The 13,589-nt window shown below is 35.4% G+C and overlaps 2 long non-coding RNA genes across 3 annotated transcripts in view; one reads left to right on the forward strand and one right to left on the reverse strand.

Moving 5' to 3' along the window:
• Positions 1–1,658, reverse strand: part of LOC126960604 (uncharacterized) — a 136,605-nt gene extending 134,947 nt beyond the window's left edge. For both annotated transcript variants that reach the window (XR_007728074.1, XR_007728075.1), the window contains exon 1: positions 1,443–1,658. This is a non-coding gene — a long non-coding RNA (uncharacterized LOC126960604). The remainder of the gene's footprint in view (positions 1–1,442) is intronic.
• Positions 1,659–1,777: 119 nt separating this feature from the next.
• LOC126960605 (uncharacterized) lies at positions 1,778–12,876 on the forward strand. The gene is made up of 3 exons (XR_007728076.1): positions 1,778–1,939; positions 4,446–4,591; positions 12,487–12,876. It is a non-coding gene; the product is annotated as an uncharacterized LOC126960605 (long non-coding RNA).
• The last annotated feature ends 713 nt before the right edge of the window (positions 12,877–13,589 follow it).

Genomic DNA, 13,589 nt, shown 5'->3' on the forward strand with positions numbered 1-13,589 from the left:
TTGACTAGGTGGATTTATCTGGCTTTGGATGGAAAGGCTTTACTCCCACCATATGGGCTGTCTGGTGCTCCTCACTTTCATAACCCTGGCTGCTTCATCCATTATCAGACTTATCCTCACTCTCAGACTTGAGATTTTGGGAAACAAAGGAGCACAGGCTACGTTCAAACTGTGGCTTTGGCAAATTCCTTAACCTCTCTGGGCCTCAGTTCCTTAACCTCTCTGAAGTTAATGATACGTGTCTTCTATGAAGTTTTAATAATATGTTAGAGATTGGTAATCACTAGGCAAATAATACATCTAAGACACTCATTGTTTTTTAAAAATGTTTACTCTACACTCATCCCTTGGTATTGAAGGAAGATTTGTTTCATGACCCTCCCCTTCCAAAAAATCTACAGATGCACAACTCTGTTCCATAAATTAGCAATGGCATGGTATTTGCATATAACCTAGACACATTCTCTCATATACTTTAAGTCATCTCTAGATTACTTACAACACATAATACAATATAAATGCCACATAACTGGTTGTTATTTTGTATTGTATTTGCATTTGTATTATTTGAATTTTTAAATTTTCTGAATAGTTTCAATCTGTGGCTGGTTTAATCTGTAGGTGCAGAACTATCAGATAGGGAGGGCCTACTGTATTTAAGTTTTACGTTTTACTCAGAGTATGAAGAGCCTGGACCAGCCTCTGCTCTCTGCCAGTTCACCACATTCACAATCAAAACAAGAGCCCTAAAGCACAGAGTTGTCCCTGGGCCTGCACACACCTGCATTCTATTTTTCCCCCATTACATCCATTTCTGACCAGGTGTATAGGTCTACAGATAATTTTTTCTTTTTCTTCATTGAATTATTGCTCTTCCTCTTAAAGAATTGATTTATCCTCCCACCATCTGCTTCCAAATAAAAACCTAAGAAATACCCGGTCATCTTTGGGAAATAAATAACAATAGATAGATAGATAGATAGATAGATAGATAGATAGATAGATAGATAAAGATAGATAAGATAGATAGACAGACAGACAGACAGACAAATTGATTCAGTGTTTACTCTGAACTCCTTATTAAATTAGAGATTCCCTAAGGGGTAAAACAGTCAAAGTGCTATTTCCTGAGTAAAAAAAGCTTGTGGTTTACCCTACAGCCCCCAACAGAGCAGCAAGCGCACCTCACAGCATGCCTATCTTTGATGCTGATTTTAACTTTCTGTGTAAGTATCACAGGTTGGGTGGCATTTACTTTTGCATGAATATGATGTTAAACTTTAACTCACATTAATCCAGCATCTACAGTCATGTGCTGCATAATGACGTTTTCATCAACGGCAGACTGTTTATACGACTGTAGTCCCATAAGATTATAAAATTATTTTTACAGTGCCTTTTCTATGCTATATTTAGATATGTTTAGATACACAAGTACTTACCATTGTGTTAGGATGCCCACTGCACTCAGTACAGTAACATGTTGTACAGGTTTGTAGCCTAGGAGCAATCTGCTATTCCACACAGCCTAAGTTAGCAGGAGGCTGTCCCATCTAGGTTTTTGAAAGCTAAATACATGATGTTTGCGCCATGATGCAATCGCCTAAGGCGCATTTCTCAGGACCCTTTGCGCGATGATGCAATCGCCTGAGACGCATTCGTCGGAACCCTTTGTGCGATGACGCAATCGCCTGAGACGCATTCCTCGGAACCGTTTGCGCGATGACGCAATCGCCTGAGGCGTATTAGTCAGAACCGTTTGCGCAATGACGCAAACCCCTGAGACGCATTCGACGTAAACCGCTGAGACGCATTCGTTAGAACCCTTTGCGCGATGACGCAATCGCCTGAGACGCATTTGTCAGAACTTACAGCCTTGTTAAGTGAAACATGACAGTTTTCTTCTTTTTAATTTTTAATTTTTGTAGGTACATAGTAGGTGTGTATATATTTACAGAGTGTATGAGATATTTTGATAATGATATCAGGGTAAATGGTGTATCCATCACCTTAAATGTTTATTCTTCGTGTTACAAACAATGCAATTATACTCCTTTAGTTATTCTATAATGTACAATTAAATTATTATTGACTATAATCACCCTGTTGTGCTATCAAATACTAGGTCTTATTAATTATTTCTATTTTTTGTACCCGTTAACAATTCCACTTCTCCACCCCAGCCTCTGGTAACCATCATTCTGCTCTGTATCTCTATGAGTTCAATGGATTTAATTTTTAGCTCCCACAAATCAGTATAGTTTTTTATTATTTCTCTATACAAAGAACTATGTTGGCTGTATAAGAAGAAATTCAAAAGAGAGAAAAAAAACTTAGTCCCATCCGTGACAATTTACGTTTATTAGAAATGTGCTGGCTCCTATATTGAGCAATAAATAGGGGTACAAAGATGGATACGACAATAACCTAACCCATGAGTTGTGAACAATCTCATCAAATATATTATTTGGTCTATATTTGTTGAAAACAGAACACCAGACTAGCAGGCAATATATTAGTTTCAAGGGCTGTCCCTGAGGCTGAGAAGGTGTTTGGTCTCTAGTAACTATTAATTTTGGGGGAAAAAGAATAAATAAAAGCAGCATTGAGCTATCTTGTCTATTATAAATTGAAAATATCTTCTTATATGACATAATTAATTTTCTGATAACATTATTTAATGGGGTAGATACAATTTTTAATTAAAAATTAAAATACACATATTGTGGAAAAATGTTTTTAAAATAAATGATCTACATTCTAGCAATAAAAACTAACTAGTTGGGTATGTTTCCTTCTGTTTATTTTTTTAATTCTATACTTGGATAGGTATACATCTGTATCTGTATATCTATAAATAATTATCACTGTGCACATAGTTTTATGTTCTATGTTTTTTACTTATTTGTATATTATATACGTTTTCTGGTGACCTCAAAAAAATTTTAAATACTTATTTTCAACAGTTCCACTATATGGTTTTAGTTTAACTTATTCAGCCATTATTTTTCTGGAGATACACATTTTATATTAAGTTTATAAATAAATATGAAGTAACTTTTATATATTTCTGAATATTTTCCTCAGTAGTATAGGGCAAAAGAAAACTACTGAAAATCAATGATACTGTAGGGGAGAAAAAAATGTTCACTGAAAATCAACTGACAAAAGGTAGATTAATAGAAGAAAACATATACAAATATATTAACATGTATATGGGCATGGGAGGCATACTAATATTAAAAGCTCAAATAAATGGCCAATTGATGCTTTTGCATCATCTTGAGGTTAGAAAAGAATAAGAGCTCAGGACATGGCCAAACAGGTTATGGGAGGGAGAGGAGAAGAAAGGCCTGGAGAAAAGGTGGTCACGTTGTGCAGATGAAACCTGTCAGGCAGCAGCCCTCAGAAGGAATAGATGGTAGCCAGTGGGCAATGTTCCTGTCAGACCTTTACAGGTTTCTGACTCAGTTAATCTTTCCTAGTTATGAATAAGGGAGGGCTTCGCAAAAAGCCTGTGTCCATCTGTTGTTTATTTCACTTTATCTCCTCTACGGGTGCAAATCCCAGCCACTCCCCCCACCCCGCACAAAAGACAGCATTTTAACTATTCTTATGTTTCTAGCCCGGCTGAAGAGCCATCTTGAAATATGGCAAATAAGTATATATGGGGGTAAATTTTTTTTTTTTTTTTTTTTTTTTTTTTGGTCACCAGCCTGGAGTGCAGTGGTGTGATCTCAGCTCACTGCAACCTCCACCTCCAAGGTTCAAGCAATTCTCCTCACTCAGCCTCCAGAGTAGCTGAGACTACAGGCATGCACTAACATGCCAAGCTATTTGTGTGTGTGTGTGTGTGTGTGTTCTTATTAGAGACAGAGTTTCACCACATTGGCCAGAATTGTCCCAATCTCTTGACCTCGTGACCCGCCCGCCTCAGCCTCCCAAAGTGGGGTAAAATATTTTTAGTTTCCTTCAGTAATTTTTTCTATTTAATTATTTTCCCCTTAAATACTACCTTTAATATACTTAAGTAATTTTAGCAATCATATCATAATGTAAATTCCAATATCATCTGATTTAAATGAGGAAGGAAGGAAAGGAGTAAGGAAAGGAGGAAGGAAGGAAAGGAGTAAGGAAAGGAGGAAGGAAGGAAGGAAAGAAGGAAGAAGGGAGGGAGAGAGGAAGAAAGGAAGGAAGGAAAGAAGGAAGAAGGGAGGAAGGGCGGGAGGGAGGAAGGAAGGGAGGGAGGGAGGGAGGGAGGAAGGAAGGAGGGAAGGAAGGGAGGAAGGAAAGAAGGAGGGAAGGAAGGAGGGAAGGAAAGGAGGAAGAAAGGAAGGGAGGGAGGGAAGGAGGAAGGAAGGGAGGGAGGGAGGGAAGGAGGAAGGAAGAAAGGGAGTGAGGGAGTTGGTTAAGCTCAAATCTGGTTCTAATGAACTCTATTTCAGTGAGAAGCCTGGAGTTAAGAACTGCACAACAATCAATCTGGAGCATTTTAGTCTTGAGTTGATCTGCTAAAGCAGTTCTGAAGAGGGGTTGATCAAAGGCAACAGGACATGAGGATTCAGCTTCCAGAAGGATTCAGCTTCCAGAAGTAAGTATAGGATCAAGAGGAGCTTAATTGGCCCTAACTGGCCTGAGCTCAGAGAAGATAAGAAATGTCCCCTGGTTTAGCTGGCCCCCAAACACAATGGTCCAGGAAATGCTACCATCACACAGGATTGTATTCTTTAACACAGAACCTCTTTAAGGCAGAGGTTATTTGTATATGTGATGAGAACACACAAGACTACATTTTATGGGAACAATAAAAACTTCATAAACATTCACATGTTTTATGTCCTTGCATATGATATACTTTCAAGAAATACTAATTTAACCCAATTTTACTATTGTTTATTCCCTGCAAATAATATCTTCTATTTACAATGGTTTTCAATTTGTACAATTGTTTTCAATATGTACAATTGTTTTCAGTTTGTGCAATTACATTTTGTCTGCTACTTTTCTTTTTCCTTTTGTTTTTGTTTGTTTGTTTTTGTGTCTTTGACCACTCATTAAACCACACTGGGGATGGAACTTAATATATTGTATTCATTATTTTTCCTTAATATTTGTTAAACTGATGTTAAATTAAAATCTGTTGGGATTCTTTTACTATCCTGGATGATTTAAGTATAATTGGCTTAAACACTAGACCATTTCACAGCTTAAAAGACTAAGAGGTTTTTTACAAGTTTTCCTGATTCTTAGATCTTGAAAATTCATGTTTTGTATCTTCTTTGCAGACTGCCTCTGTTTATCAAAATGCAAAACTAAACTCTTTCAAGAATCACTCACACTAATAAATGTATGAGACTATTAACCTTAAGGACAAGATCTCATAGCAGCATCTCACAACTCTTGTACTATCTGTACCCCAGCTACTCCTCCTCTCTTTACTTCTCATCAGGAACAAAGAAAATTTTTCTTCTCTAACCACAAAAGCTTTGTATTCTTTTCTGGAGTTTTATACCCTGTGAGTGACAATTTTTATTTAATTTTTTAAAGTTACTTTTGCCTCTGTAAAATGAGAAGAAAGTAAGCAATGGAAAAGTTATGACCACAGAAGTTCCTTGCCTCAGGAAAAGTAGCTAGGTTGCTGTTGAGTAAATAAAGCATTGGAAAAAACAATCTGTAAGACAAGTACAGAATTAGAAGGGAAGGGCATGTGTGCAAAACTAGTGTTTCAGAGTATATATGGGCAAGGTTTGACACTGACTCCTAGATTCATTGGTATAATTATTCAACATTGCAATGAAAAGTCCGAGGGACAGAGAATAGATGGATATTGCAAAGTCAAAGCCATATTCCTGTACTTTTGAGACACAAGAAAGAACTTGACCAGCCCCTGTGGGCGATCCATGGAACACCGACCATATGATTATTATCATCTTTCTTTTGTCCTAGTGTTAGTAAAGCCTGGGAAACAGACGACAAATATTTCATTGCACTTGTAGAATTACTGTTCCTTTTTATCTTTGTGTCTTGTAAAGCAGATTCTTGCATCATGGCTATAGTTCAATGGTCTGGAAATTTGCCACTGCCCTTCAGTTAATTAAGGCTGTGGTCACTTAAGTTGGCTCCAAGTAGGTGCTCCATAAATGTTAGGTGAATGAACAAATATGAATGAATATTGTGGCTGAGGCTGCTCTATCGTAACTCTATTTGTGATAATAATAGTTGACCTGTGAAGTTGCAATCAATACAAACTCTCACGGGCATCATATATAGATCTCTTCTCTTCGTGAATTTATATGTTCTAAAACAGGGACTAGAACGTTTTATTTATGTTGGTCACTAATTCATGAGGGAAAAATATCAATTGAAGTGTGAAATGACAAAACAACTTGTTATACTTAGTTTTTAAAGATAAATATGGAGTTTCCTACTCACCTGCTTTTTTAAAATAAAATAATTCAACAACTGGGCAGACATCTATTGATCATATACTGCATGCACGGAGCTATGCTATTCCAGGCTACTAGAACCAATGAGAATAGATAAAGGAGACACGTTGCTGTTAAAACTTAATCCTTGCTCTAATTATCTTGTATGTGTACATGCATATATGTGTGTATGAAGGATGAAGTGATCAGTGACTTAGTAAGAACATTCTTTTTTTTTAAACTTCACAATTACATAAAGGAAGAAAAAGTTCAAAATCATTAGCAAAATCTCACCTAAATCTATAATTTTTTTTGCAGTTCTCTCTTTCTTATTCTGTACTCCAGGCATTGTGACTCGCATTGCATGACAAGATCTGTACTTTGCACCTCATTCTATGTAGTTAACTGGATATTGTTATTTAATTCACCAGATAGAGAAATGCTCTATTAGAAATGTACACATCCAGATCCAAATTGTGTCTACCTTTATGTGTGGCTTCAAATTTTTAGAGTATCTTTGTTTTGCTTTTTAAAAAAAATCTTGCCAGAAACTCTGCTAAGTGAGAAATGGTATCCAATTTAGTTTATACCCTCAGGCACTTACCAGTTTGATGGACCAAAAGCACAGGCTGATTAATACTTGATGAATAATTGGGAGTATATACACAACTTCACACTTCTGCATCTCTCTACATAATACTATGCATATGTGTGATTTTATTTTTCTAGTCAAATCTCAATATTTATTATTATGAAAACATTAACGAGAATTACATATTGGAAGAACCAGGTATTGAGGTGTCAAGCTTAGACACAAAGAGATATAAGTAGAACATTTCAGGTTCTCTAAATAATAGTTTCATCCGTCACACTTCTGCCAGAATAGACTGTATAGAAGGCAAACCCAATATCTGTGCAACTACCAGTAGTCCCCACTGTAAAAGGTTCCTGTCACTTCATGTTCTTTCCAGTATCGTTTGTCCAGTATGAGCTTAAATATATATTTTATTTATTTCATGGTATAAATGTATTTCCCTATGATACCATATTGCATTTTCCTAAGTAGTAATGGTAAATCTCTTTTGGTTTTTCCAATTTTTTTTTTTTAGTTTTTTTTGTTTTTTTGAGACAGTCTCACTCTGTCATCCAGGCTGGAGTGCAATGGCACGATCTCACTGCAACCTCCACCTCCCAGGTTCTAAGGGATTCTCCTGCCTCAGCCTCCAGAGTAGCTGGCATTACAGGCACACACCACTACACCCAACTAATTTTTGTGTTTTTAGCAGAGACGAGGGTTTCACCAGGTTGGCCAGGCTGGTCTCAAACTCCTGATCTCAGGTGATCCACCCGCCTCGGCTTCCCAAAGTGCTGGGATTACAAGTGTGAGCCACTGTGCCCGGCTGGTCTTTCCAATTTTATTTTTTAATTTAAAAATATAACATACACATAGAAAAGATAAAAAATGCTGAATTAAATGCATAGAAATAAAGTGGGTGCTATGTAGCCACCACTGAGAAGGAGTATGAGTACATGGGTAGTGCCCGGTATCCCTCCATGTGTCCCTTCTGATCACATTCCTCTCCTTATCCTGTAATATCTACAAGCATATCTATATTAATATTGATACAGATAAATATTTACAATTAAATATTATGTGTAAGTACATAAACATATATTCATACATAGAAGTATGCATTACTTCAAGGCACTGATTATATATTAATATGTATGTATGTGATTTCATTTTTATTTTTTAACCTTACAAAAATGAAATAAAGTATGTGTTCTCTTGATTCTTACCTCTTTTAGACAGCCTCATGTTTGTAACATCTGTCTAGATTGTTTTATGTAGCTGCAGTTCATTCTTTTATATCACTGGATGATAGCTCATCGCATAAATAGGCAAGAGTTTATCTTTTCTACTGGTGATGGACATTGAGTTATTTCCAGTTTGGTGTTATTACATACTAATAATTCCATGTGGACACCCATTCTGTTGAATATTTATCTAGAAGTGGAATCAACTTGTCACAGACTATGCAAACCTTTGCATTCAGTAGATAATACCATTTTTTAAGTGAGTTTATGAAACTACATTCCCAGAGGCATTATATGAGAGTTTCTGTTACTACACAGTCTCACCAATACATGGTGGTATAAGACTGTTTCAACTTTTGCAAGTCTGCTGATAATATAATTTTATCTTATTGTGGTTCTAATTTGCAGTTCTCTGATTAATAATGAAACTGAACAGCTTTTCATGTTTATTGATTATTTGAATAAAATATCTGCTAAAGATGTTTGCCCATTTTTCTATTGATTTTTCTGCCTTTGTATTGATTAAAGGAATAATGTATATAATTATGAAACCAGTCCTTTGCCACTACGAATGTATGAAGTATGTAACCTAGTAGATTTTCTCTTTTTTCATCTTTATTAAGGTACGCCTGATGAATAGAAATTGTGTGTATTTAAGATGTACTAATTGATGTTTTAATGCATGTATACATTGCGAAATGATCACCCAATCAAGCTAATTAACATATCCATCCCTCACATAGTTGTTTGTATGATAGTTTTGTCACACAAAGGGATATGGGATAATTTGCTGTTCTAGCTCCATTTATTGTAAAGACCATTCTTTTCCCTGATACTCTATGATGACACTTCTGTAATACATGAGAAGTACACATACATGAACAAATTGAATCTGTTTCTAGCATCTCCTTTACCTTCAATTACTCTGTTTATTTCTACCTGTGCAAAAACTTCACTATCCTAATGATATGGTTTTTGGCTCTGTTTCCCCACCCAAATCTCATGTTGAATTGTAATACCCAGTATTGGGGCAGGGACTGGTAGGAGGTGATTTGATCATAGTGGAAGATTCCCCTCTTTCTGTCCTAATGATAGTGAATGAGTTCTCACGACATCTGGTTGTTTAAAAGTGTGTACCACTTCTTCCTTTACTCTTTCTTTCCTGCTCGGCCATGTGAAGACGTGTTTGCTTCCCCTTTGCTTTCTGCCATGATTGTAAGTTTCCCGAGGCCTCCCAGTCATGCTTCCTGTATAGCCTGAAGAACTGTGAGTCAATTAACCCTCTTTTCTTCATAAATTACCCAGTCTCAGGTAGTTCCTTATAGCAGTGTTAGAACAGATTAATACACCTAATTAATATAATATTTTAAATCCTGAGGGTATCTTTTAATTTTTTTTTTTTTTTGAGACAGTGTTTTTTTCTTTTTGTCCAGACTGGAGTGCAATGGCACAATCTCATCTCACTGCAACCTCCACCTCCCAGGTTCAAGCGATTCTACTGCCTTAGCCTCCTGAGTAGCTGAGGTTACTGGCGCCCACCACCAGGCCCAGCTAATTTTTTGTATTTTTAGTAGACAGGGTTTCACTATATTGGCCAGGCTGGTGTTGAACTTCTGACCTCAGGTGATCGGCCTGCCTCGGCCTCCCAAAGTGCCAGGATTACAGTGTGAGCCACCAGCCCGGCCCTAAATTTTTATTCCCAGATCATTTTCTCTGTGAGGGTTTTACTTCTCTTTTATTCCTATGTACCATTTTTATGAGATTGTAATATTTTAAATTTGTTTTATAATTATGGCTACTATGTGAATAAATATTTGATTTTTAATTATCTATCAGTCTTGTTAGATTATTAAGAATCAATGTTTAAATTGAAATAAAAATTTATATGGAAATATATGTTCTTTCATAATTATTATTTATTCAATTTGCTATTATTTTCCAACTCTATTTTTACAGTGATTTTAAACATCATCCAACAGATAATTACCAATCACCGACTACTTAGCAGGCATTTGGCAGCATCATGCTACAAAACAGACAAGGCTTCCTATCCTTGTGGAGCTTACATTCTAATGTGTATAGGAAATAATATGTAAAAAAAAATAGGAAATAAAATATCATAAATAATACTGGAAGGTAAAGAGGGCTATGCAATTTATAGACAAGGGCATGTGGGATTTAGATGGTATGGTACAGAGGTTTGAATTCTAAAAAGGGTGGCCATAGGAGATTTCTAATTAAGTTGTCAAATTATTGGAAACTTTTCTGACATTTTAATAGAGAGAGAACTGATGCATCTATACCAGAGTGAAAGATATTTTAACACCATATCCAATCCAAAATCTTGGCTTATCACTTTACTTGGGTTTTCCTTTATGCTCATAAATTAAGTATTAGAATTTTCTCTATGAGTGTCTTGTCTCTTATTTCTTTATACTCTTCTTTGAAATTATAATTTTTAAAATTTGTTTTTTAATTATTACTACTATGTGAATAGATATTTAATTTTTAATTATTAGTCTGGTAGATTATTGATAATAAATGTTTAAATTGAAATTAAAATCTATGTAGAAATCATGTACTCTGTAATAGTTACTTATACCATCAGAAGTGGTAACAATTCCTATACCATTTGTTCATTCACTCATTTATGATTTCCTATTTTACCCAGGACCAAAAGTCATTGGTGAGAGCACACAACCTTGCAACCTTGTCTTTCACTAATACCTAATGGAAAGATTTCAATATTTCACATTTAAGTGTAACATTTTATGTTTAAATATAAACACATACACACACGTGCATGCGCACGCGCGCGCACACACACACACACACACATATAGACAGAGAGAGGGGAGAGAGAGAGAAACAGTGAGAGAGAGATTTTAAAGAATTAACTCATGTGATTCTGAGGCTTGGTGATTCCAATAGGGCAGGCCAACAGGCTAGAGACCCAGGAAAGAGTTGATGTTTTATTTCAAGTCTGGAGGCAAAATTTTCTCTCCTCTGTGGGACCTCAGCCTTTTTCTCTTAAGACCTGCTACTGATTGGATAAGACTCATTCACATTATGGAGGGTAAGCTTTACTGAAATTGTACTGATTTGAATGTTAGTCACATCTAAAACAAACAAACAACCTTTACAGCAACATCTAGACCTGTTTTTGACCAAACTTCCAGACATCATAGCCTAAGTAAATTGACACTTATACTTAATCTTCACATCTTCATTCTTAGTTAACTAATAATTTTTAATATGCATCAATGTTGAATTTTAAAAGTGCTTTTATTCTGCAACTATTGAGATAATATTATGTTTTTGTATTAATCTGCATCTGTAGGAATTGTGTTAATAGATTTTTCTGTTGCTAAATCAAACTTGGATTTCGGGATAAACTCTCATTATTAATTGGATCAATAGAGAGTAGACAGATGAATACTTAGATTTGTCTTACCAACATTTTATTTTGGATTTTTGCCTGCATGTTAAATGGTAAGGTTGAGCAGTAAAATTTCATTTTTTGTCTTGTTCTTATGGGGTTTGGTATAAAGGCAATGTATAAATAATGTAAATTGAGATAAGAAATATTCCCACTGAAAATGTTTATATGAACCTATGAGTATTTTTAAATTTTTGATAGAATTTCTGACAAAAACATGCAGGATTTGAGTTTTCTACCTGGCAAAACTTTCAACTGTTCTTTCAGGTTTTTTACAAATATTATCAGGCTAAGACTGTTTATTAATTTTTGAGTTGAAAGTGAAATGTTATATTATATCGTTTTAAGGTAATTTCTTTCATATACCTTCTAATTTATTGTTGTAATGGTTTTATAATATTCTTTAAATATGTAAATTATGTCTGTGTTATTTATAGCAATGAGAAATTTAATAACGACTAGATCCACTCTATTGCTTCACATTCTTTAATGGGTAGAAGAAAGGACAGGGAGAGAATGCTTGACTTCAGGCACAGTATGCCTGGAAGTACATTTTGCTAATGCTGTGTTCTGAACTTCTGTCACAGTCCTCTGGTGATAAAAACTGAACTTGCCCCGACACTTAGTTGTTCCTCCTCCAGAGGAACTCACTGGTTGACCATGAGTTTATTTGATAAACTCGGTGGGTTAAAAGAACACACATTTGGGGAACAGAACAGTAATGGATGAAGCAGTTTCTTTCCTCTGAAACTTATTTCGAGGGCAACTATAACATCTTCTAACTTTTTTTTTTTCTCTTTGTAGAGTGTAAGAAACCCCTGAAATTTTCTGTACTGGTAAACATGAAAGGCAAACATCCATTGAGACATGGTTCTCTATGAAGTGGGGATGAGTATTCCAACCTCCTCTGAATCTCCACGAAGCAGCAGAACTTTACAAAGGCATGCTCTCATTTTGTATTCTCTGAACCTGTTTCTATACAGTAGGCATGGTGGGGTCACGGCATGCATTCTACTTATCGAATTCCTATTGTAGGCTCATCAGAAGGCCAGGCCAATACCTTTAAGAATAAAGGGTCTATAACAGCATGGTTGGTTTTGTCTCCTTTGTGGTATAAGAAGTACCTAGGTAGTTGCAGGCACATAGGAGACACTCAAGAAAAATTGGAAGAAAAATTTAATAAACAAATATGCTGCTGACACAACATTTATGATGTATGGCCCAAAAGTTGTGAATTTGGGGAGTGATGCAAAATGTCTATTTTGATCTTGGATGTAATCTTTATTCTCTAATCCAGGTTTGTCAGGATAAAACAGATAGAGGATTTAATTCCTGTCAGTCTCCAGTGAATATTTCTAAAAGGATTCAAAATCTAGAGAAAGACTGATTGATGTCCAAAAATATCAATACAAATTCCAGACTAGGCATGAAACATAAAAAATGAGGTCAATCCATAATAGACAGAGTATGTAGTCTGTGTGAAATGTAGAGCAATAATCATTACCTGAAGACAAAAAATCTTTCTCAAATACATAAGTGCCTTTCCTGATATTAAAACAGATACCTATAGATATTAATGTCATAATTGTTTGAGGTCACAGAGCTATGCGATATAAGATTTGAGACAAAAAGTTACTACAGCTGACTACTACTTTATCTACTTTATATTTATACTACATTTATCTTGTATGAGCTTTCACAGGATTTTTAAAACAACACATATAGACTTGTAAAAAAAAGTAGTTCAAAAGGATCCCATTTTGTTCTCAAGAAATGAAACATAACACTATTCAAATATCTATGAAGCAGCATTAATGGCCATGGTGACAAAACCAGTCTCTGGTCTGCAGTACAATTATAAACTCAGGTATTTAGTGATGTCTGACATCAAACAGATATTTAGTGAT

The sequence above is a fragment of the Macaca thibetana genome, chromosome 8 (genome assembly GCF_024542745.1).
Source record: "Macaca thibetana thibetana isolate TM-01 chromosome 8, ASM2454274v1, whole genome shotgun sequence".
In the NCBI taxonomy this organism is placed as follows: Eukaryota; Metazoa; Chordata; class Mammalia; order Primates; family Cercopithecidae; genus Macaca; species Macaca thibetana.